This window comes from Lithobates pipiens, unplaced genomic scaffold (assembly GCF_037356315.1).
Source record: "Lithobates pipiens isolate NorthernLeopardFrog02 unplaced genomic scaffold, aLitPip1_a1.2 Scaffold_8, whole genome shotgun sequence".
Classification (NCBI taxonomy): domain Eukaryota; kingdom Metazoa; phylum Chordata; class Amphibia; order Anura; family Ranidae; genus Lithobates; species Lithobates pipiens.
The window spans coordinates 628409796-628434744 of NW_027507903.1; the positions used below are offsets into that span (position 1 = coordinate 628409796).

The 24949-nt window shown below is 42.2% G+C and overlaps 1 long non-coding RNA gene across 1 annotated transcript; it reads left to right on the forward strand.

Moving 5' to 3' along the window:
* The first annotated feature begins 3181 nt into the window (after window positions 1–3181).
* On the forward strand, window positions 3182–18134 carry LOC143964018 (uncharacterized). Its single transcript, XR_013271064.1, has 3 exons — window positions 3182–3257; window positions 5217–5248; window positions 16412–18134. It is a non-coding gene; the product is annotated as an uncharacterized LOC143964018 (long non-coding RNA).
* Window positions 18135–24949: the final 6815 nt, after the last annotated feature.

Here is a 24949-nt window from a genome sequence, read left to right on the forward strand (position 1 = left end):
AGGAGCCTGATTGGGCCTGCAGTGGAACTACTGCATGTGGACGGTTTGTCCTAATTGAACCCTCTCTATGGGCTGTGCTCTGAGTCTGTGGTGTGGCTGAGGAGTTACCACCAGTACAGTCAGAGTCTGTTATGCTGCTTCCTGCTCTACCATCTTTTTCTGCCTCTGCCCGCAGTAAAGTAGAACTGTGGTGATTTCTGAGATGCAGGTTCATACCAGCGTTGGTTAAATGTCCCAACTTTTTACCCCTGCTGACTTGCTTCCCACACAACTTGCACTTTGCAAAGAACCCGCCTTCCACTGTTTGGAAGTATTTCCACACATTGCTGCGGTGGGATGCAGCCCCTTTACCCTGATCACTAGTAGTAGTATGGGCTGATATAGCTGCAGCAGGTAGCACACCAGTGGTGGAAGCTGTTGCAGGGGTGCTGGGGAGGTCGATGTTATCATCACAGGATTCTTCCTCTATAATAACAGAGGGAGAAGGGGAGTTAGCAGCAGATGAAAAAAGTGGACTGCTACCTGTCCTACTCCTCACAGAATATTCCTCTTGCACGTGCTCTACGTCATGCTGCAACTCTTGTGGGGTAAGAGTATATAAAACGTCTGCAGTGGTTGGGGAAAGAGGAGCATCACATTCAGAATCATTCTCTTGGGACAATGATATAAAAGTCTCGCACTCTGTCTCTGCTGCTGTCTTCCTCAATTGCTTGTTTGGGGAGCTGGGCAGTGTCACTGGCTGTGTGATTGGTGGTTGTGAGTGTACAGGCAACGCCACTTGTTTTACACTAGGTTTCTTGCCTATCCCATAAAAATAAGAAGCCATGACACCTGTAGAAGCAGAAGGAAGCACTGCACTGGCAGTGGAAGCTGCAGCAGATGGTGGTCTGGCAGGAAAACTCATAGTAGAACTGGTGGTGGTGGTGGCACCCACTGTTGTGGACAGCATGTTTGTGGTGGCAGAAGTGTCAGAGACACTAGTAGCAGAGACCTTGCCACTTCTTTTAGCAAGGCGTCCACCGCGACCGCGTCCACGACCACTACCTCTACCTGCCTTCGCGTTTCCAGAACGGTACATTGCTGTTTCTGTATATATATTATATACTAGTACTCGTTTGAACAGAAACAGATGGACTGGTGATAGCGATCACAGTGATGATGATCAGACAGGTAACACAAGTCTAATAGATCCCCACACAACACAGGCAGCCTCTGAGGCTATAGCAGCAACACTAGAATCACTAAGCTTCTCACACTAACACTATAGCATCAGATTTTTAGGAAAAAGCTAAGTTCAACTGTAGCTTGCTTCACTATTGTTCTGCTGCTGTGCTTATGCTTGATTGCTGAATGATTCAGGAACACAAACGGACTAGCTAAGATTGACTGTCTTCTGAAATAATTCAGTGTGTCTGTCTCTCTCTGCTAGCAAATCGTTAGGCCGTGTACACACGGGCGGACTGTTCGCCCAACTTTTTCCGTCCAACAGTTTCGGCAAACAGTCCGCTCAAAATTAGCATGGACGGACATGGCCACACACGACGAACGAACAGTCCGCTGAAACCGTGCGCGATGACGTGAACGTCACGTACGACGGGACGAAAAATACGACGTCCTATACACTGCATTATAACTTTCGGCGTGTAAATCCTTTCTGAGCATGCGCCAAACTTAGTCTGTCGAACAAGCCTACACACGGACGGACTGTTCGCTGAAACAAGGTTTCAGCGGACAGTTTTTCGGAATTTCCGAAAAACCTTGTTCGTCCAACTGTCCGCTGAAACTGTCCGCTGAAAGCCCACACACGAGCGGACTGTCCGCCCAAACACTGTTCAGCGGACAAGGTTGGGCGAACAGTCCGCCCGTGTGTACGCGGCCTAAGTGAATGTAAGTTGGCTGTACACGTGTTCTGTTAGTTTACTGCTCCTCCTCTCTGGTTACAATCAGCCAATAACATTCATCATCATCATTATTTTTTTTTTATTTTACTTCCCCCACCCAATTCCAGTATCGTTTCTCTCTGTCGATTCTGTTCTCTCTATGTCGAATATTTACTCTCTGTCGAAGCTATTCTATAATAGGAGGACTAATAGAGGTAAACGAAACTTAGGCACATTCGACCACAGGTTCAATAGACAACATATGGAGTCACGTCGAATCTCCTAAGGTAATAGAGGTAAACGAAACTTAGGCACATTCGACCACAGGTTCAATAGACAATATGGAGTCACGTCGAATCTCCTAAGGTAATATAGGTAAACGAAACTTAGGCACATTCGACCACAGGTTCAATCGACATATGGAGTCACGTCGAATCTCCTATTCTATATCGAACGGTCACGTCGAATCTCCTATTCTATATCGAACTGTTGTAACAACGAAAACGAAAAAAAGCATTTATTTATGTCGGATCTTTCGTTTTTCGGAATCTGCACTTTCGTTATCGTTTGTCAAAACGAAAACGAAAATACCTGAAATTCGGACGAAAAATGCATTCGGACGAAAACGAATGCACATGTCTATTTTATAGATTAAAGTGCATGAAGGTAAAAAACCCTCAGCTAGCAGAACCCCCCACAGCCCCCCCAATACTTACCCAAGCTCCATCTCAATCCAGAGATGCGCATGAGAGCAGAAGCTTTCCCGGGTCTCCCTCTCCTCATTGGCTGAGACACAGCAGTGGGAGCCATTGGCCTATCACAGCCACTGAGGAGGGAGTGGAGGGTGGGGCCGAGCCACATTCTGTGTGTCTTATAGACACTCAGAGATGGCTTGGGAGCAAGAACACATGAGTGCCCCCCAGAGTAAGCAGCTTGCTATAGGGGCACATGGCGGGGAGGGGCAAGAAGTGCAGGAGGGGGACCCGAGAAGAGGAAGATCGGGATTGCTCTGTGCAAAACCACTGCACAGAGCATGTATCAATAACGTTTGATATTTAAAAAAAATAAAAGACAAGCCTTTACAATAGCTTTAAAGTTCCCCCTCAGTAACAATGCTGAGGGTATTATTGAAATGGGAAATGTATCCTCAAATATGTTTGTTAACCTAAACCTTTATTGAATCAGTTGCATTCTTTAGTACATTTCATCAAAAATAATCTACTTATAGAAACAAATAAAAATGGTATTAGTCACATGCATAAATCAGCAGAGATATTGCTTGCTCCCTGTGGGATCATTGAGGCTCTTTAAAGAAGGGTTTCTGATGTATTAACCAGCTACTAAAACTACAGCTTCTACAGCTTCGTCATCTGTTCAGTAAGTATAATAAATTGTTTTATTATTATTCAGTCATTATATTATTATTTTTTTTCAACACTCATTCATTATTAAAATGTACTGTATGTATATGCAAGCCATTTTTGCTTTTAATTTTGAATAGATAAGAAAAGTGCTAGAACCATTTTCCAGTTTTTACTGCTGGCCATACTTCTGCTGAAGAGATTCAGTCTCTCTGTTGTGTCCTGGTGACCATTGTCACTGAGATTGAAAGCAATGGAAATCCAACATTTTTAAGTTGAGGTAAAGAAGAGGAGAGGGGGACACCTTTTTTGTGTGACAACAGTCTAAAGCCCCGTACACATTATCCAATTTTCCAATAACAAAACTGTGGAAATTAGTTTGAAGGGCTCAAACGTATCTTGTATACACATGGTCACACAAATGTTGGACAACAATCTATGAACATTGTGACGTACTAAACGTACTACTTGTTTTTTCAGCTCTTTAGCACCACCCTTTGGGCTCCTTCTGCTAATTTCATGTTAGTAGAAGTTTGGTGAGTGCTTTTCTTTTCACGTTTTTCATTTCGTGCTTTTCAGTTCCTTTCTGAATGGCCATTCGTCAACCAGACATGTTGTGGAATCGGAGGAGATAACGTGTTATTTATTATTGGCCTTGGAGTTATTGCTTTGACATTATTTTTTTGGTTGAATAATAATTTGATTTTGTATATTTTCTATGTTTTTGGATGCATAGAATGCACTTTTTGGTAAAGTTCTATTGGCAGATAGCATGTCTATTTTTTTTTTTTATAATGCACAAATAAAAATAAAAAGCATAATAATATTATTTTTGACATCACTAGAAAAAAAAAGCCTTTGAAAACTTGCTTTCAATAACTCCATAAGTATCACCAGCAAAGCAGCTTCATTATTATCCCATTAAAGAAGAAGAGAATTGTGCGCTGCATTTGGAGATTTCATAATTTGCCACGTCACAAATGTTAATTCTCCATTACAAATGCTAGTTTACAAGACCGACCGCTTCTGCTTCCAAGCATGGGTGTTTGTACTTTGAACTTTTGTCCGACGGACTTGTGTACACACGATCGTAAAGTCCGACAACACACATTTGTTGTCGGAAAATTTGAGAACATGCTAGCCAACATTTTTGGTGGAAAGTCCGACAACAATTGTCTGATGGAGCGTACACATGGTCGGACTTTCCACCAACAAGCTCACATCCAACATTTCCCGTTGGAAAGTCCGATTGTGTGTACGGGGCATAAGAGGTGAAGATTTTATTTCACTTCCTGTTGAGTCTCTGGAAGAACAATCAAAGGGAAACATCCCCAACAGGGCATAAACTTCCAAAAATCAATTGATCAGGGATTTTAAACATTTCCTAATCTACCCAAAACTGAAAAAAGGGTTTTAGCTATATGGACACTGAATAATTTATTTATCCATTTGTTTTTGTTGTAGGTCTAATCTTACATTTTTGTTTATGAACTTCTGACAAGAGGCAATTTTTAGGAATATTTACAGATTTTTTAGGGTCCTTTCACACGTGTGGTCTGCCTGGCAGACCCTGCTTTGCTCTGCGGGGGACCACTCTGCTGATCTTCACTGAGCGCCTGGATGACAGGTCCGTCTCCGCTCACTGTGTTTTGATGGAACTGTTAGAGCCCTCCTCTATGGGGTGGTCGGATGAAAACAGACCGCCTGTCCATTTTCATCCGATCCTATCTAATCCGATCTGCCAAAATAGGGTCACCATCCATCTGGATTTCATGGACAGGATCGGATTGGATAGCAGATGGTGTCAGGGGACATGTCACCACTGACATCCGCCGCTCCATAGGACAGGTGGACCTGATCAGAAAGCCCGTGTGAAAGTGATTATTATTATTATTATTATTTTTGTTATCTTCATAAGGTGTTTAACAAAGGAATGTTTTGCTTTACTTTTATGTTGGCAAATATCCACATATAGATGATTGTCATCAAGTGTCAACAGAAAATATGGTAAGTGCATTTTTTTTGCATTTGATTTTTTTTTTTTGATTTATTAACTAATATTTTTTAACCATCTTCCATCATAGAATTTATTATTTTATGACAATGCACCATAAATATTTAAACATCTACTCCTCATGTTCTTTCAAATGAAAATAATAATGCTATTTTAAGACCAGAAAATGTACATCATCCAGGCTCAGTAGTTTTACCGAGATGATGCCTGCAGCTACAGGCATCATTCCTGTATTGTTTTTTCAGGCAGGCAATTATGGTTCAAGTAAAAGCAATCCTAGTGGCTAATTGGCCATTGGATTGCTTTACAGCCAGCAAAAGAGGGTCCCCCCTCCCTCTGCCCTCTGGTGCCTCTCCGGCTCTCCTGTAAACCTGTTACTGAAGCTGGTGGTTGTACCAGCTTACCATAGATGTGATCTGGGACCAAATCTTCCCTGATCATCTCTATGGTATTAGAAACTGGAAGCAATGTGTATTTTGTCATTCCCATGTTCCAAAGCATGTAAACAACCATCATACTTATGTGCAAAGGCAAACGTATGTGTCAGTCCTACACACATACGTAAACAGCGATCGCACCTCACATGTGAGAACATCAGAGTGAGAGTACTAATTATAGCACCAGACCTCCTGTGTAAGCCTGGGTTCACACTAGAGCATGGAGCGGCTCACAGCTAGGTCTAGTGCATCCCCATTCACCGTTTCAGGTCTGATTTATTTATTTATTATTTTGTCTGAATTTTGGGCTTAATTCGGACCTGAAATGGACCAGAATATTCACAGGACTCCTGTGCAATTTGTACCGGAGCCGCTGCGGAGATGTGGAAACTGGCTCCACAGAGAGCCAGTCACAATCTCCTGAAATGCAAATTGGATGCGGGGAAAAGCTGCATCCAATTTGCAATAGTGTGAACCCAGCCTAACTCTAAACTGTTAACCTTTAAAGGCTTTTAAAGTTTTGCCTATGGAAATATTTAGGTATCGTAGTTTAGCATCATTCCACAAGCATGTGTCATTTTAAATCATGACATGTTAAGTATCTATTTGCTCAGTGTGATATCATATTTTACAAAATAAACTGGGCATTATATTGTGTTTTAAAAAAAAAAAGTAAATACTCACCACTGTGCAAATACCATGTGACAGAAAAAAAATGCAAAACCCACCATTGTATTCTCTCTCTAATATATATATATATATATATATATATATATATATATATATATATATATATATATATGTATATATATGTATATATATATATATATATATATATATATATATATATATATATATATATATATATATATATATATATATATATATATATATATATATATATATATATGTATATATATATGTATATATATATGTATATATATATATATATATATATATATATATATATATATATATATATATATATATATATATATACATATATATATATATATATATATATATATATATATATATACATATATATATATATATATATATATATACATATATACATACACACATACACACAGGTGTGAATGGGGAGCAGGTGTGCTAAATTTGGTGGGTGGAAAACGTGTAGCGCTAAAAACATATAAGCCCTAGAGTTGAACCCAGGGAAAAGTGCACATACACCTCTATGATTGTGTAAAAATAAAATTCTAAACCAGACAACGTAGGTAAGATATTACCATAACAGCTGATTCAACTGAATATAGGCATATACGGTAATATCTAAAGTGCACATATATGCATATCAATGTTCAAATAAACAACAAAAAATGTGATGTGATACCTTGCTAACGAAGCTGAGGGTTAAGGTGATGGACTGGCCAAGCATGTCTTCAGACCTAAACCCTATTGAGCATATGTGGAGCATCCTCAAACAGAAGGTGGAGGAGCGCAAGGTCTCTAACATTCACCAGCTCCGTGATGTCATCATGGAGGAGTGGAAGAGGACTTCAGTGACAACCTGTGAAGCTCTGGTGAACTCCATGCCCAAGAGGGGTTAAGGCAGTACTGGAAAATAATGGTGGCCACACAAAATATTGAAACTTTGGACCCAATTTGGACATTTTCACTTAGGGGTGTACTCACTTTTGTTGCCAGTGGTTTAGACATTAATGGCTGTGTTGAGTTATTTTGAGGGGAAAGCACATTTACATTGTTATACAAACTGTACACTCACTACTTTACATTGTAGCAAAGTGTAATATTTTTTCAGTGTTGTCACATGAAAAGATATAATAAAATATTTACAAAAATGTGAGGGGTGTACTCACTTTTTTGAGATACTGTAATTTTATATATATATATATATATATATATATAAAATGTCTGGGGTTATAAGTAACGATCTAGCAAAAACATACAGATATTTACATATAAACTAAAAGTATCAAAATAACCCTGAACTTCAAGTGGTTAAACATGTTAACAGTTCAAAGAAAACTAGACATAATTATCATATGTGTTTTTATCACTGTTTTAAGACGTCTACACAAATCTTAAAGTATATCTAAATATAAAGATATAAACTTATTTTTTTTTTAAACTTTGTGTCCAAGCTGTGTCCAGTTGGTTAGATTTTCTTTTCCTTCCTATCCTGTAGACAGAATATGAAGGGAAATTAACTATTTCCAAGATTAGAAAAATGCCCCCTCTGAACATCGGGCCGATCGGTGAGGGGAGAGAGCCCTGGACTCCCCCCCCCCGCTGGGTGCCGAAGCCCTCCCGCGCTATCCGAGGAGGTTTTTGCGAGCTCCGCCGGCCGCTCGAGCCCCATCCAGGCTCGCGGCCTATTTCTACCCACCGGACCGCCGCCGCCATCTTGCGGCCTACTTTGTCCCCGGGCCTCCGTGCCATCCCGGGTGCCCTGAGACACGGCTGAAGCCCCTCTACGGCCATCGGAGGTAAGGACGTCCTGCAGAGGCGGCTTGTATCGCCCCCGAAAACTTCGGCCGTGCTGTGGCCTACTGCATAGCCCCCTTTACAAGAGGCCGGCCGCCATCTTTAGGCCTCGGGCCTAATCGACCCACTTGCTGAGCGGAGGTACAGTGGACTACTATTGAGGGGAGTAGCATTTATCCTCACTCCCCATCTGTGGTGCAGCCTGCCAGAAGTCCCTGGAGGATTCCAAACTGCCCTTCCCCGCGGTGACTGCCTCCACCTGGACTCAATTGCTACACGACGCAGTATACTGCCATTTTAAACAGGTACCACCCCCCCTTTCATCCCTCCCCGGTGCCCCTGCTACCCCCCACGTCCACCTGGACTGCCTGTTTTGCCCCCGCTCCCCCGAACCTCCCTTGTCCCCCCCTTCTACTCCTGTGCCTACCTGCCCAGGCCTATTGACTGCCAGAGCATGTGAACCCCCCCATCCTATAGCTACCATGTGATTGTGGCAACCGTGTGATTTTGGGGCCATGCCCCCACCCCCGCCTTCCTGAGGCTCCTTCTCAGCAATTTACAGCTTTACTACCCCTGGGAGTCGCATCCTCACCTACTCAGCCCGGTCGTGCACCCCATGGGGAAGATAGGAGACCAAAGAAAGTCCTACGTTTCTGTACTTCTCCCCCAAACTTCATCCACCATGGACCGTTATCTACACAAGTCCATCCCCTCCTCCCAACCGGAGGGAGACCCTGCCTTAGACCCTTCAACTCGCCAAGAGCCAGATTTGAACTGCCTGGACACTCCCTCACCCACCCCAGACCAAGGGTCCCCCACTTTGCTGACGGCAGATGTCCTGGACGCTAAGCTTCAATCCCTGCTCAAAGCTATCACTCACTCCATAACTCAGGAAATTGGGAAGCTTGCCAAAGAACTGAGGGGTGAGATTGACCAATTGGGCGGCCGCATGGACACCCTAGAGACTAAATTTGATGAACTGGTCCAATATGTTCAAGTGTTAGAGGAAGATAACGCTGCTGTTAAACACTCCGTTTCCCAACTTCAATCTCAACAAGAAGACCTCGTGAATCGTGAACGCAGACAAAACCTGCGGATTAGAGGCATCCCTGAAGTAGTGGAGGACAGGGATCTCCGCTCCTACCTTTTAAGCCTGTTTAACGTGGTGGCCCCCCAAGTTCCAGATATTGATTGGCGTTTGGACAGGGCCCATAGATCACTGGCGCCTAAACCCCCTGCAGGTGCAAACCCAAGGGACGTGGTGGTTCGGTTCCACTACTTTGACAGTAAAGAAGCGCTTACACTCGCCACTCGTAATCAATCCAAGCTGGACTTTAAAGGTGCCAAAATTCAAATCTTCAATGATTTCTCACCCATTACCTTGACGAGACGAAGAAACCTGCGTCCCTTAACGCTCCATCTCCAGACTCACAAGGTTCCTTACAGATGGGGTTTTCCCTTCCGCCTATCGGTGACCCGTGAAGGCACCCAATTCTCTCTTCATGATCTACATGAGAGCGACACCTTCCTACGCAGTCTTGGCCTCCCTCCTCTTCCAGACGACGAACCTGCTCCGCTTCCCTCTACACCTCGGCCGTCCGCACTTCCTGCCCGGATATGGACCCCGGTCCGACCAAAGCCTTCTAGATCCAACCTCACCCCCCACCGGAGACCTCCCTTCAGACCTCCGACTTGAGGAACACTGCATCGGAACAGGATCGTGCTTACCTACCCCCCTAGTTGGGGCCTTGTTGGATTTTCCATGGTGCAGTTTTATGTTATAATACCATGGTGGATCCCCCACACTTATCCCTTGACACCCAAGGGGTGCACTGTTCATTGTTAATGCCCTTTTTTGCTAATGTTTGCAACTTTAGTGTATTGCCTTTTAACTGTTGTATTATTATTCACCCTATTTTTTCTTGCACGGTTGCTATGTTCACATTTTGAACGTTGGTTCACTTTTTGAAAGCTGGCTGAATTAGTTCCTTTTTTTTTTCACAGCTTTGGAAGGCGGGGGGGGGGTGGCCTATGGGCTCCTCCCCCTCCCACATTAGGCGGTCCTCGTGACCCCTGTTTTGGTTCCGGGCTCGGACCTGGGCTTCCTGGAGGTTGCTCTCCTCCAGGCTTCTCTTCGGATGTCTTTTTTATTTTTGTTTTTTCTTTTTTTTTTATTCTTTTTTGTGGCTGCTGCCCATGCAGTCTTCTCATAGGCTGCCTTTTTTTGTTCTTTTTACTGTTTTTGGTTTTTGTCTACAGCCTTTTTTCGGTGCTTCACATGTCCCTGTGACACCGCTCACCTTTACACGAGCTCCTCTCGGGAAGTTTTTTTTAGTCAGGCCTCGGTCTCCTTTGGTTTCCTTGGTGACCGACAGCCGCGATTTTCTAGATGTATGTCATTGTCAATATTATTGTCACGCCACTATTTACCTAATTGTCAAGCTCTCTCCTCTTCTCTCTCTATGTTTCTTTCTCTCTTCTTGCTTCTTCCTCCCTGCTGCTGGAGACTCAACCTCCACTGATTGTTCTATGCTTCTCTCTATGCTCTTTCACCAATCTTCTTTGCTATGTCATTGAAATTTTTTACCTGTAATGTGAAAGGTTTAAACTCTGTTCGTAAGAGGTGGCTAGCTCTGAAAGAGTTTAAAGCATCTAAGGCGGACGTGATACTGATCCAGGAGACACACTTCCGTCCTGGGGGTTCCCTTAAATTTGCCAGCAAAACGTTTCCAACCTCCTTTTTGGCTTCGGATCCGTCCGGCAAGGCGGGCATGGCAATCCTGATTAGCCGCTCCTGCCCGTTACGAATCCAATCTACTTACCTGGACCCCCAGGGCAGATTTATTATTCTGGATTGCATGTTTCAGTCTCAACCTATCACAATCCTCAATGTATATGCTCCCAATTCTGGTCAAGTCCGCTTCCTTAGTGCTGTTTTTGATGTGTTAGATAAGTATGCACACCCTTTTACAGTGATTGGTGGAGATTTTAATATGGTCATGTCCCCTGGTAAAGACAAACATGTCTTGTTCCCCCCTAAAACCCCCTCCAATGTAGACTCCCTCTCCAAATCGTTCCACAGACTTATCAGAGCCCGACGCTTATTAGACATATGGAGAATTAAACATCCTACTCAGAAACACTATACTTTCTACTCCCACCCTCATAAACTTTTTTCTAGATTAGACCACTTTTTCATCTCCACACCCCTCTTGACAGCTGCAGTATCCTCGGAAATTAATCCTGTCCCCTGGTCGGATCACTCCTCGGTCCATTTGGAACTCTCTCTATCCTCGACCTTCCCCCGCTCCTGTCACTGGCGTCTCAATGAGACCCTTTTGCGTAACCCTGAGACTAAAGCTCAACTGACCACGTCCCTTACTGAATATTTCGAGCTTAACGCTGGCTCCGTCTCCGAGCCCTCGACTCTGTGGGAGACACATAAACCTGTATTTAGGGGGCATTGTATTGCAATCAGCTCCAGACTCTCAGGCTTCGCAAGGCTGAGGACCGTTTGCTCTCTTCTCCCACGGTGTCAGGGCTTAGGATGGTTGTCCACCTACGCAACCTCCTTAGATCACTTGATTTGCAGAAGATAGACAAATCCCTCCTATGGTCAAAGCAGAAGTTTTACGAGTACTCTAACAAACCACACCGGATACTAGTAAACAAACTTAAACCTAGACCTTTCCAAGCCTATCCTGACTCTCTTAAACAGCCTGACGGTTCCTCCACTTACTGCCCTCTTATAATGTCTAAAACGTTTGGCAACTTCTACCATAAGTTGTATAACTGTTTACTCGCTGATGATCAATACTCTTTCACCCAGGAGAAATTTAACTCCTTCGTGGAATCACTGCCCCTCCCCCAACTTTCCCCTGACCACCTCCCGTCTTTAAATTACGCTATTTCCCCTGAGGAATTAGCTGCGGTAGTGGAGAATCTCCCCACTCAAAAAGCCCCTGGCCCTGATGGCCTACCTTACTCTTACTACCTTCCGTTGCTGAGTCCACACCTTCTCTCCCTATTCTCTTCCTTATTAAATGGCACCATTCCTGACCCCCAGTTTCTCCATGCCCATGTATCTGTGATCCCGAAACCGGGTAAAGACCCCTCCCTCCCGGATAATTACAGGCGTATTGCACTGCTAAATTCCGATTACAACATTTTCACTAAGATTTTGGCAAATAGGCTTTCCCGCTTACTACCGCAGCTCATTCACAAGGACCAAGTCGGCTTTGTACTGGCTAGACATGCAGGAGACAATACTAGGCGCACTGTAGATTTGATTGACTTATTAAACAAAACAAACCGCCCAGCCCTTATACTAAGCCTCGACGCTCAAAAGGCGTTCGACAGACTCAGCTGGCCGTTTATGTTTGCTACGCTCTCTCGCTTTGGCATTGCAGGTCCATTTATCGCCGCCCTGAGGGCACGGTACTCCAGACCCTCTTCGCAAGTTCAACTATCCTCCTACTTATCACCATCCTTTTCTCTCAGCAATGGCACTAGGCAGGGCTGTCCGCTATCCCCTTTGCTCTTTATTCTCTGTTTGGAACCCCTGGCAGCGGCTATCCGTAACCATCCTGACATTCGTGGGGTCCATTTACGCCAAACAGAGTATAAATTGTCTCTATATGCTGACGATATCCTATTGACTTTAACCAGACCCCACACCTCCCTTCCCTGTCTACATGCTCTCCTGCACCAATTTAGCTCGATCTCTGGATATAAGATCAACACTAATAAGACGAAAGCTCTACCTATCCTTATTCCCCCTGTAGAGCTTGCCCCTCTGCAGCGCAATTACGCTTATCGCTGGTGTACGGACTCCCTCAAATATCTAGGGGTTAACCTCACCTCTTCCTACTCTGGCCTATATCATGCTAATTTCCCACCGCTCTTTCGGGACATCGACCGACTCTTGCGACAATGGGACCTTTTTCCCATTTCCCTCATGGGTCGCATCAATGTCCTGAAGATGTCTATCATGCCACGACTTTTATACCTATTTGAGACGCTATCGATCCCCGTTCCCATGCCCCAACTCAAAGCTACACAGAGGTCCTTCCTTAACTTTATATGGCGCTATAAGGCCCACAGGATAGCTAGTTCGGTAGTGCTCACTCCCAGAGCTAGAGGTGGATTGGGGGCCCCAGACCTCCTTAAATATTATTATGCTACACACTTGAAACCGGTCATAGTATGGTCACATAGAATGTCATCCAGTGTGTGGTCTGACATTGAAATGAGCATTACTGCTCCGGTCCACCCCTGCTCGATGATTTGGGCAGAATTGGAAACTTCTATTCATCAACTCAGGAACCTTTCTCTGCGCCCCATGCTCTTTACCCTTTCTATCTGGAAGAAATGTGCCCAACGTTTCTCCCTGGCCTCTCCGTGTTCGCCATTATTAAACGTATTGTTTAACCCTGATATCCCGGACAGCCTGTCTTACTCGCGCATGCTCCCTTGGACACGAGCAGGCGTTTTCCAACTTCGTAACCTGGTACATCCACTTACACATTCGCTTCTATCCTTCGCTAATATTCAACGTAAATTTCAGGTCCCCAAGGGTCTGTTTTACTCCTATCTTCAAATCAGACATTATTTTAGCTTCAAAAACCCTACCCTTTCCTTGAATAACCCTACCCCCTTTGAACTTCTTTGCTCCCAAGGTCCACACCAAACAAATCTTATCTCTGAAATTTACAAGTACTTACAGGCCTCTCCCTCTCTTTCTGGCCCAGGTCACCTCTACATGCACAAGTGGTCTAGGCTTCTTGGCCAGACCATTACCACCCCCCAATGGCTGAAAATGTGGGAGACTGCCTCTAAAATGTCTCGATGTGTAGAACAGAAGGAGACAATCTATAAAATTCTAATGTTTTGGTACAGGGCCCCACAGCTCCTACATAAATATGATCCCCGGGCTTCCCCACTCTGCTGGAGGTGTCGGAAGGCTATTGGATCTCTTTTTCATATTTTCTGGGAATGTTCGGTCATCCAACCTTTTTGGTCCTCTGTACATGTATACCTACAAGAACTTTCCGACACTATCCTCCCTTTAACCCCGATCCACTTTCTATTAGGCTTACCCTTTCCTGACCTGCCTGCCAATGTCCAGAAACTTTTAGGCTATATTTTACTGGCAGCAAGACGGGCCATACCAGTCAGATGGCTGTCACAGTCCCCACCAACGCTCCCACAGATATTGCAAACCCTGGAACAGATCCGTAGGATGGAGTACCTTACCGCTGTTGTTCATGATACACTGCCTAGGTTTTCCCGAGTCTGGGACTTATGGGACCGTTCTCAGCTTATTCCGGGACTCCCTATAGCCCCCCTTAAGGATTACCTGATGCTCTTCCTTACCCCCCCCCCCGCCAGTACATGTCTTTCCCCGAGGATGCCTCAACCTGGTATAGGCTCCTCCCGGCAATGAGCATGCCCCAGATCCAATGGTTGGCTATGCTTTCCTTGCAGACACATAGCTACCTGGCCTATCCACCCATTGGACTCTTCCTTACACCCCCCCTACTGACTTTTCCCCCCCTATCCCCCCCCCCCCCCCCGTTAATGGATGCATTACTGCTTTAACTGTGCCTGTGACTTGATATTGCCTAACCATTATATTACTTTTTTCTTATGTTTATTTATTTTTTGTTTACTTTCCTTTTCTTGCTCTTTGGCCTTTGGTCTGTAACATTATTGACACTGACAAATGTCCTGTTGATATACTCCCCTTTGTATACTCTTTCGAAAATTTTCAATAAAAATACAATTGAAAAAAAAAAGAAAAATGCCCTCTAAAGCCTCGTACACACAATTGGATTTTCCGCAGACAAAGCCTCAGACTTTTGTCCAAAGGGCGTTGGCCCAAAACTTGTCTTGCATACAAATGGCAAACAATTGTCAGCCAACAAACATGAACGTAGTGATGTACTAGATGAGCCAAAAAAGAGGAAGTTCAATTGTTAGGTGCCATCTGTGCTTCTTCTGCTAATTTAGTGTTAGTAGAAGTTTGGTGAGCGTCGATTCACGCTTTTCATTTCGTACTTTTCATTTTGTTTCTGAATGGCCGTTTGTCAAGCAGCCATGTTGTGGAATCAGAGGAGAAAATGTGTTATTTATTATTGGCCTTGGATTTATTACTTTGACCCAAATCCAGTCGAGGAACAGGAAGAGGAGGATTATTAATCGTGACCAATTATGTCAAATGCCTTTGCTGCGGAAGCTCCAGGAGAATAATCCAGATGATTTTCGGAATTATCTCCTGGTTACAGACCTCTGCTTTTACCAACTCTTGGCATTGTAAACCCCCTATATTAAGCAGGACACATACATGAGGCTTTTATTTTATTTTTTGGTTAAATAATAATGATTTGATTTGTTATATTTTATATATTTTTGGATGCATAGAATGCCCTTTTTGGTTGCATTCCCGTGGCAGATAGCATGTCTAATTATATTTGTTTTCTTTTTCTTTTTTTAATTGTGCAGAATAATACTTGGCTATGTGTTTTACTTCAAATGACAGTTTGGGAGTAGACAGTTATGTTTTAAAAAATACAATGTAAAATTAACAAGGGACACTAACATAGTTGTATCTTTGATCTTAAAAACGTCTTGCACCAAAAAATAAAATAAAAAATAACAAGCATAATAATATTATTTTTGATATCACTAGAAAAAAAAAAGCCTTTGAAAATTAGTTTGCAATAACTCCATCAGTATCACCAGCATAGCAGCTTCATCATTATTTCATTAAAGAAGAAGAGGATGTGCATTTAGAGATTTCATAATTTGCTGCGCTCTGCGAATGTTAATTGTCCATTATGAACGCTAGTTTACAAGACCGACCACTTCTGTCTCGTCCCTGCTTCCAAGCATGCATGTTTGTACTTTGGAGTTTTGTCTGACGGACTTGTGTACACACAATCTGAACATCCTGCCATCCAACATTTGTCCTTGGAAAAACAATTGTTCGATGGAGCATACATACGGTTGGATTTTCCACCAACAGTTTGTCATTGCACAATTCCCATCGTAAAGGGTCCCATTTGAAGATTTCCCCTTTATTTTTATTTCCAACCTCTTCCTAGCCTTACAACTCTATCCAAAACGTAAAAAAAAAATGATTTATATAAACTAAAAACAATTTGTAAAATTTCTATTCCTATTTCTATAGATATTTTTATGTGCCATTTTATATATTTACATAATCTTTTTAATATTGTTACACAGATCATACCCAATAGTAATTTTACAACAATTTTCTTGTTGGGATTCCACAATATGGGCAAGTTTAACCTTTTGGTCTTCACCTTAATCCTTTTGATGTATTGTGTAACAATATGTGGAAACCTCCTGATCATCACACTGGTGTCCTACAGCAAAACCCTCCATTCTCCCATGTACTTCTTCCTCACCCAGCTGTCTGTATCTGACATCATGTTGATTACTGATATTGCCCCGAACATGCTTAATATTGTCCTACATGAGCAAACATCCATATCTTATCCTGGATGTATCACACAGCTTTATTTTAGTATTGTATCAGTAGCATCTGAATGTTTTATTCTGATGGTGATGTCCTATGACCGCTATCTAGCCATCTGTTATCCTTTACATTATGCCTCCATTATGGGCCGAGTTCTTTGTATCACCTTTGCTTTTATAGCCTGGCTGTTAAGTTATTCTGTAGCATGTTTTCTAATACATGGTGTGTGTTCATTAGAATTCTGTGGACCAAATACTATTGATCAATTGTTCTGTGATTTCGCTCCTGTGGTGAAACTTTCTTGCTCAGATGCATCCATCGTTCAGATGGAGTCCACCTTGCTTAGCACTGCTGTCGCAGTTTTGCCATTCCTCTTGATAGTACTTTCATATATCTACATTGCTTTAACCATATTAAAGATTTCATCCATTTCAGGGAGACTGAAATCCTTTTCTACTTGCAGCTCCCATCTGACAGTTGTGTCTATATTTTACGGGACTCTAATCTCCATGTACGTCTTTCCAAATGAAGGGAAGTCACAGATGATCAGTAAGATACTGACTTTGATGTACACAGTGTTTACTCCATTTATAAACCCTTTTATATACAGTTTGAGGAATAAAGACATCAAAAATGCTTTGGGGTATATAATGCAAATGAAAAAAGTCTAGAACATCAATGTTAATAATTATTTTGAATTTTAATGGATATTTCCATCTTTGCATCCAACTGAGTTAATACTTATTTTATATGTCCACCATGTCTCCATACACATAGCAACAAAAAAAAAAAAAGCTTTTCTTTTCATCTTTTTTTATTTTTTTTTCAACTTCCAACAAGGAGACATTCTACTGGGTTCTCTTTGTCATAAGAGGGGCTGAGAAGCTGTGTTTACCATAATTAACGCTATCTGGAGGCAAATATTTCATTAGATATACTAGGCTTGAACACTGTGGGGGAGATTTAATAAACTTGGCGCACTCGGAATCTGATGCAGCTGTGCCTGGTAGCCAATCAGCTTCTAATTTCAGCTTGTTCAATTAAACTTTGACAATAAGGCTCCGTTCACATCTCCACATTCCGAATCGTGGGTGGAAGCGATGTGATTCAGCCCACGATTCCAAATAGTGGACTTCCGTGCGTTCCTTGTCACTTTCATTAGCACCCCAAATGCGGCTTGACAATCGTACAAACAGAATCACAGGATGACTGTCACCCAAAAGAAGTACAAGAGCTTCTTTAGGGCAACATGAGTCCTGTGATTGATGCCCGATATGCCAAGATGTGAATGGAGCCTAACATCTGGAAGAAGAGCTGCACCAGATTTTGGTATGTTCCATTTTTAGTAAATAACCCCCTGATCCAGCTATTGGGACAGCTCACACTGAGCTAGCTAAGAAATGCTTGCAGTCAGCCATGACACCCTCTGTTCAGAAACATCCAAAAGGTAAGGCTATATTTAAAAAAAATATATATATGCTCTGTGAATAAGAACACATAACGAACACATAGTAGGTTTTTTTTTTAAACCCCTTTAACCGGTTCCTGACTGGCGCACGCCAATGTATGTCGGCAGAATGGCACAGGCAGGCATAATGGCGTACATGTACATCCAATCTTTAATGCCACCCTGCCATCACGTGCCGGTCGGGACCCCCGTGAGTCCGGTCACGGTTCCCGCGGACTCGATCGCCGTGGGCATACCCGCGATCGTCTCACGGGGCGGATGAACGGAGAAATGCTGTGTAAACAGCATTTCCCCATTCTGCCTAGCAACTAGTGACGCTGATCTCTGCTCCATGTGATTGGAGCAGAGATCAGTGTTCACTAAATGAAAGCCCAGCCCCCCACAGTTAGTAACACACCCCTAGGAACACTTAACCCCTACACTGCCACCCACTGGTTAACCCCTTCACTGCCAGTGTCATTTACACAGGAATCACTGCATTTATATAGCAGTGATTGCTGTATAAATGACAATGGTCCCAAAAATGTGTCAAAAATGTCCGATGTGTCCGCCATAATGTCGCAGTCACAATAAAAATCGCTGATCGCCGCCATTACTAGTAAAAACAAATATTAATAAAAATGCCATAAAACTATCCCCTATTTTGTAAACGCTATAACTTTTGAGCAAACCAATCAATAATCGCTTATTGCGATTTTTTTTACCAAAAATATGTAGAAGAATACGCATCGGCCTAAACTGAGGGAAACATTTTTTTTTATATATTTTTGGGGCATATTTATTATAACAAAAAGTAAAAAATAATGTGTTTTTTTCAAAATTGTCGCTCTATTTTTGTTTATAGCGCAAAAAATAAAAACTGCAGGGGTGATCAAATACCACCAAAAGAAAGCTCTATTTGTGGAAAAAAAAGGATGCCAATTTTGTTTGGGAGCCACGTTGCACAACTGCGCAATTGTCAGTTAAAGCGACGCAGTGCAGAATCGCAAAAAGTGGTCTGGTCTTTGACCAGCAAAATGGTCCGGGGCTGAAGTGGTCAAACACACTTTAAGGAATAAAGACATCAAAAATGCTTTGGGGTATATAATGCATATTAAAAAAATCTGTTAATAAAGAATTTGAGTTTTAAAAGATATTTCCAGTTTTGCATCCATTGGATTTATACCTATTTTACATTCATTACATATCACATACATATATCAAAACTCAAAAATTGGCCTACGGTGGCCACATTGATGCAACCAGGGGGGAGGTATGAATTACATTTTTGGCAGGCATTGCAGATATGCCACTTTTTTAGGTCCTTGGGATCACCGATAAATTACCTGCGCCAATTAACTAAATTTGAGCTATACTATAATGGAGAAGAACCCCTTCCTTGGATAATATCTAAGATATATGCCTTGCTTAGCATGCCCTCAGATGATTTTGGGATGGCAGGTATTGGTAAATGGGAGAGAGACCTAGATAGGACTTTTAGCCCAGCCCAATGACAGAATATTGTCTAACTCTCGTTGAACTCTTCAATATGCACACGGATTCAGGAATCTAATTATAAATTATTAACACAATGGTATTATACCCCGGAAAGACTAAGTCAATTTTCTCCAGAGGCCTCAGACCGCTGTTGGAGGTGTAGAGAGGATCAGGGGACATTATTGCACATATTTTGGTCCTGCCCTAAGATTAGACAATACTGGATCTGCCAAAAGTTTACAGATTTATTAATATCAGACGACCCTGCTTTTTTTCTGTTTTATTGTTCACAAATCCCCGGCAGGTATATAAAAGGTCTGTGCTATGTCATTTGGTCAATGCAGCTAAAGCCTGTATTACTCTCCACTGGAGGAATTCTAATCCCCCTTTGATAGCTCAGTGGCTAAATAGGGTAAGAAAGATAGGGGTCATGGAGGACCTGGTGTTGTCAGCACAAGACAGAAAAAATAAATACATGATAACATGGGCAGAATGGGATCAATTTGTATACTCAGAAGAGGGGAGGAGACTGTTGGGATGCATATCTGGGAAATGAGGTGTCTTGCGCCTATGTGTCCTTGTTTTGACCACACATCTCTTCTGGGACAGTGGAGACATACACATAGGTATTGGTGAAAGAGGATGTATATATGTTCGTTTATATAATCATGGAATATTAGGTTAGTATGAAATGAATAGCAGTTAAAAGAAAATGTGTATGTAATTTCTGGAAATGTGATATGACACTGGATGACTTGCCTCCTTTTGAATAAATAAAGAATTTGAAAAAAAAAACTCAAAAATAAAATTTGCAGCCTTTGTTCTCAGATGCTCTTTTTGAAACTTCCTGCAAGGAGAAATTCTACTCTTTGATATGGGTGGGGCTGAGAAGCTGTGTTTACCATAGAAGCTTGGCTTCTGTATTGTATGGTAATAGGAATGGAACACAGTCAGTCCCAGCCTGGACAGATCACGCCGAGCTAGCTAAGAAATGCCATGACCCCTTCTGCTCAGAAACATCCAAAAGGTAAGGATATATTTAAAACATGTTTTAGGTATGCTCTGTGAATAGGAACACATAACAAACATATAGTAGGGTTTTCTTAAAGTTGACTGCAATAGTAGATATTCACTTTAAAGTGACCCTGTCATGAACATATATTTTTAGAACCTCTGTTACCTGTAAAAGTAGGTAGTAAATACTAAACTTTCACTAATACTTTTTCATTGGAAAACTGTTGAGTCCCGGAGGTTCCACTCTCTTTCTTCCTCTCGATGTTGGTGGGGGCTGGTGACCAGATTCTTTGCTGACCCTCCTGGTTGTGTGACTGCCCCCCCCCATTCCCAGGGGTATCTAGATGCTGGCCCACTTCTCCCAGGGTTCAACAGTCAAGTGGCATTACTAAAACTATTGCTCTCTCCCCACATCTACCACTTTAGCTGAAGAAATTCACACAAAGGCAGCATGTAGGCAAACGTCTTCTTTATTTAAGAATGCAATGCAGCAGCAGACATTCAGGCCCCAGGCCCAACACAATTCAGTAGGAAAGGATTCTCAAGAAGTCATCAGTTCCATGAGGCTAGAGAGATACCCCTTGTGCCCAACTTCAGGGGAATCGCTCCAGAGAGAAAGGAAAGGGTTAAGTCCCTGGTCATGTGTGCTGTTTCCTCTCATACCTCTCCTTTCAATGTCAAGCAATCTTCTCCTTCCAGAAAGATTTGGAATGCCCAAAAGGTCAGTGTGTCAGTGCGTTAATCTTGTAGGGGGGTATCTCAGCTGCCTGCTTTGGTCACAAAAGAGGCAGACCACCACCTGCCTAAACACTGCTCTCCATAGTTCCTCCTGTAGCCTAAAGTTATAAAGGGTCATTGGTTGTTCACCCCTTTCAGGGAACACCATAATTTGCAGGGTGTTCGGCAGGTGTTTGCCCCCTGCAATGCACTGCATGCTGCACAGTGCATTCTGCACCCTGATTGGGCAAAGCTGGAGTATTTCTCCTCTTTTTTAATATAGTATAAGGGCTGCTGTTCTGATCACCCCCTATGTGAATGGGTATCGAGTACATAATACTCAGATAAGCTCCTTTTTTTTTCAGGTCGACTGGGTTCACATACGTTTTTTGCAACTGTAAATATAGAACTATTGAGAATGATGTTCCCAGGTAATTGGGCTCAGTATACTCTGATGTAACATGAATAGGGGATTTTACCCTGACCCAAATTGTATTCTATTTTTAAAATACAAGTATAGGGTATGAATTTGGGGTCATATGAGTATAGTTAATAAATTGAATATGCTGTGTCTGGGAACATAAATTCCTTATTAACATATAATTGTGTTCCTTAAAGAATAGCCTTTCAGTCCATAGGATCTTCTTGGCCTTGTGGAGGGGATACAAAGCGGCCCCTCTTATGATTGTGATGGTTTCCGTTTTTCTCCACTGCTGGGGATGAGTTTGGTAGGGAGGAAGTAGATGCTGTTCGTCTTTGCGAAGTTGTAGCTGTAGATGGTACATAAACCAATTTAAGGTCTAGTAGGGCTTGTTGAAGTTCATTCGGTGATCTACAGATGTGTCCAGTTCCTTGGTAGTTAAAGCGTATGAAGAATGGGAAACCCCATTGGTATGTGATGTTGTATTGTTACAATTCCATTAATTGTGGTTTCATGGCACATGTTTTGGAAATGGTCACTTGAGAGAGATCTGCCTAAATCTGAAAATTGTGACCTTGGAAGGTTAAGTTGTCTTTCTTTCTGGCCGCAATTAAGAGTTGCTCCTTTGTTCGATAAAAATGGAAATTTGCTATGATGTTGCATGGGGGTCCATCAGTTTTTTTAGGCATGAGGGCTCTGTGCTCCATGTCCATTTACAGCCTTTCGATCAGTATTCCTGATTGCAATTCTTGGCATAACGCTGTTATTGTGGAGGGTAAGTCTATGACCGATTCAGGTATGCCTCTGAAATGCAAATTGGACCTTCTTGTGCGGTTCTCATAGTCTTCCAGTTTGTTTTTTAATGTTATGTTCTCTTCTTTAAGGGGTTTTATTTCATTCATATATTCATATGCTGAGTTTTCCTCAACTTCAAGTTCAAGCGCTGCTGTACAGTTTCCCAATTCTCAGATTATTGGTTATTTGTACTGAGGTATGCTTTAATGCTTTATGTAGCATTTTCTCAAATTGTTTTATAAGGCTTGGGGATGCAGTGGGTTCTTGTGAATATTTTTGTGACAGAAATAATTCTGTGTCAGAATCATCTGAGGAGACTTACTGTGACAGCTTTGTCTTAATCATGCGCTCCGAGGTGATTGTGCCTGAGGCTAAAGAGACTGGTGCCATTTTCGCTACAGTCTTTGCCCGAGCGCCTTTGCTGGGGGTAGTTTTAAACTTATTCCAGACTCCCCCAATACTATTTTCTATCCCAAATGCTTCTCTCACCTCACAAAAGTTTTAGGAAGAGTTTTTTATATTTTATATGTTGGTAGGCTGTCTTTATTCAGCTGTTCTCCTTCTTCACGGGGTCAGAGCTCTAGCAGGACATGCCCATCATCCTGGACTCCGCGCATGCGGCTCTATTTTTTGTTTTTTTAATAACGGACTTGTCCCAAGCCATGTCATACCATTTTTACAATTTTCACACTTATTTTGTGAAATTGTAGGGGTACATTTGTACCCGTTACCATTTCACACAGGGGGATCCCGGGATCTGGGGGTCCCCTTGTTAAAGGGGGCTTCCATATTCCAATAAGCCCCCTGCCCACAGACCCCCACAACCCTTGCCCGGTGTTGAGGCCCTTGTCCCCATTAACTTAGGGGGCTACCCCAAAGCACCCTCCCCATGTTGTGGACATGTAGCCTGGTATGGTTCAGGAGGGGGGCTGCTCTCTAATCCCCCCTATTTCCCTGCAGCCTGCTATGTTTCGTGCTTGGATAAGGGTCTGGTATGGATTTTTGGGGGGACCCCCACGCCATTTGTTTTTAATTTTGTTGCAGGGTTCCCCTTAAAATCCATACCAGACCTGAAGGGTCTGATATGGATTTTGAGGGGGGCCCCATGCAAATTTTTTTTACATTTTGGTTTGGGGTTCCCCTTAATATTCATACCAGACCCAAAGGACCTGCTTATGGACTGTGGGGGAATCCCATGCCTTTTTTTCAATGACTTTTATGTGTATTGCGAGGACCGACAATTCATTATAGCCTTTTTAAATTGACTTTTAAATGACTTGTTTTTCCTTTAGAAATTTCATTTTGTGCAGGGACTGTTCTAAACACGGGATACATGCGCCACTTTATAGGCATATTATAAACACCCCCCAGATACAAAATTTAAAGGAATATTTCACTTTTATTGTTTCACTTTGAGCATTAAAATCACTGCTCCCTAAAAAATGGCAGTTTTTAAAACTTTTTTTTGCATTGATACATGTCCCCGGGTACCAAAACACATTGTATGACAATACCATGCATATAAGCCTTAAAAATTAGCCCTTTTGATTTCTTGCATAGACTTTTAAAGGGTATTCCATGGCTTTTGAATTTGCTGTGAATACCCCACATTGTTCGCTATTTGGCAAACAGGCGAACACCCAATGTTCGACTCGAACTTACGTTCGACTCAAACATTGGGCTCATCCCTAATCTTCATCCATCATCTCATTCATTCATCTACTAGACTCTTTTAGAAAAAAAACTATTTTTTTTATCATTTTTACCATGAAAAAGATAACTAGCTTTTTTTTTTGCCCATGGCAGTAAAAAATGATGAATAAGTGAACTAGGACAGAGAACACAGAACAGTTAACTGTTTTACAGTCTGTATCTTCATGTGTTTCTTTACCAATTGAATTGGATTCTGTGTCTTCTGATGAAGTTCTGCCTTTTACTTCAGACACACTGGATAGCCCCTCTTGCACTGATCCAGATTATCATGAAAGTCTTGAAACTGCCTGGCCAAGTTGCTGGACTTTGGAACAAGAACTCCTTTTGCAAGAAATACGATTGACTTGACTTCCATGATCCGAAGCTTGGGTGCAAGGTGTGCAAAAAAGTTGGTATTCTTGGCGTAGAATAAAATGGCATGAAGATGTCGAAGTAAATGGGCAAATAATGAGGTAACCAGTTATGGCACCAAGCTATCACAGCAGCTCAAAATGCTTGATCACAAAGAAAATTCTGCACACAAGACCGCCTTAAAAATTCTTTTGGAATGAAAAAATTAACATCTTGAAATGATTTGTTTAAAACACTTGGCCCAAAAGAAAGAAATAACCATGAAGATCTTTTGTACTGCATACAAAATAGCCAAAGAAAATCAGTCCTTCAATAGTTTTTTTTTGA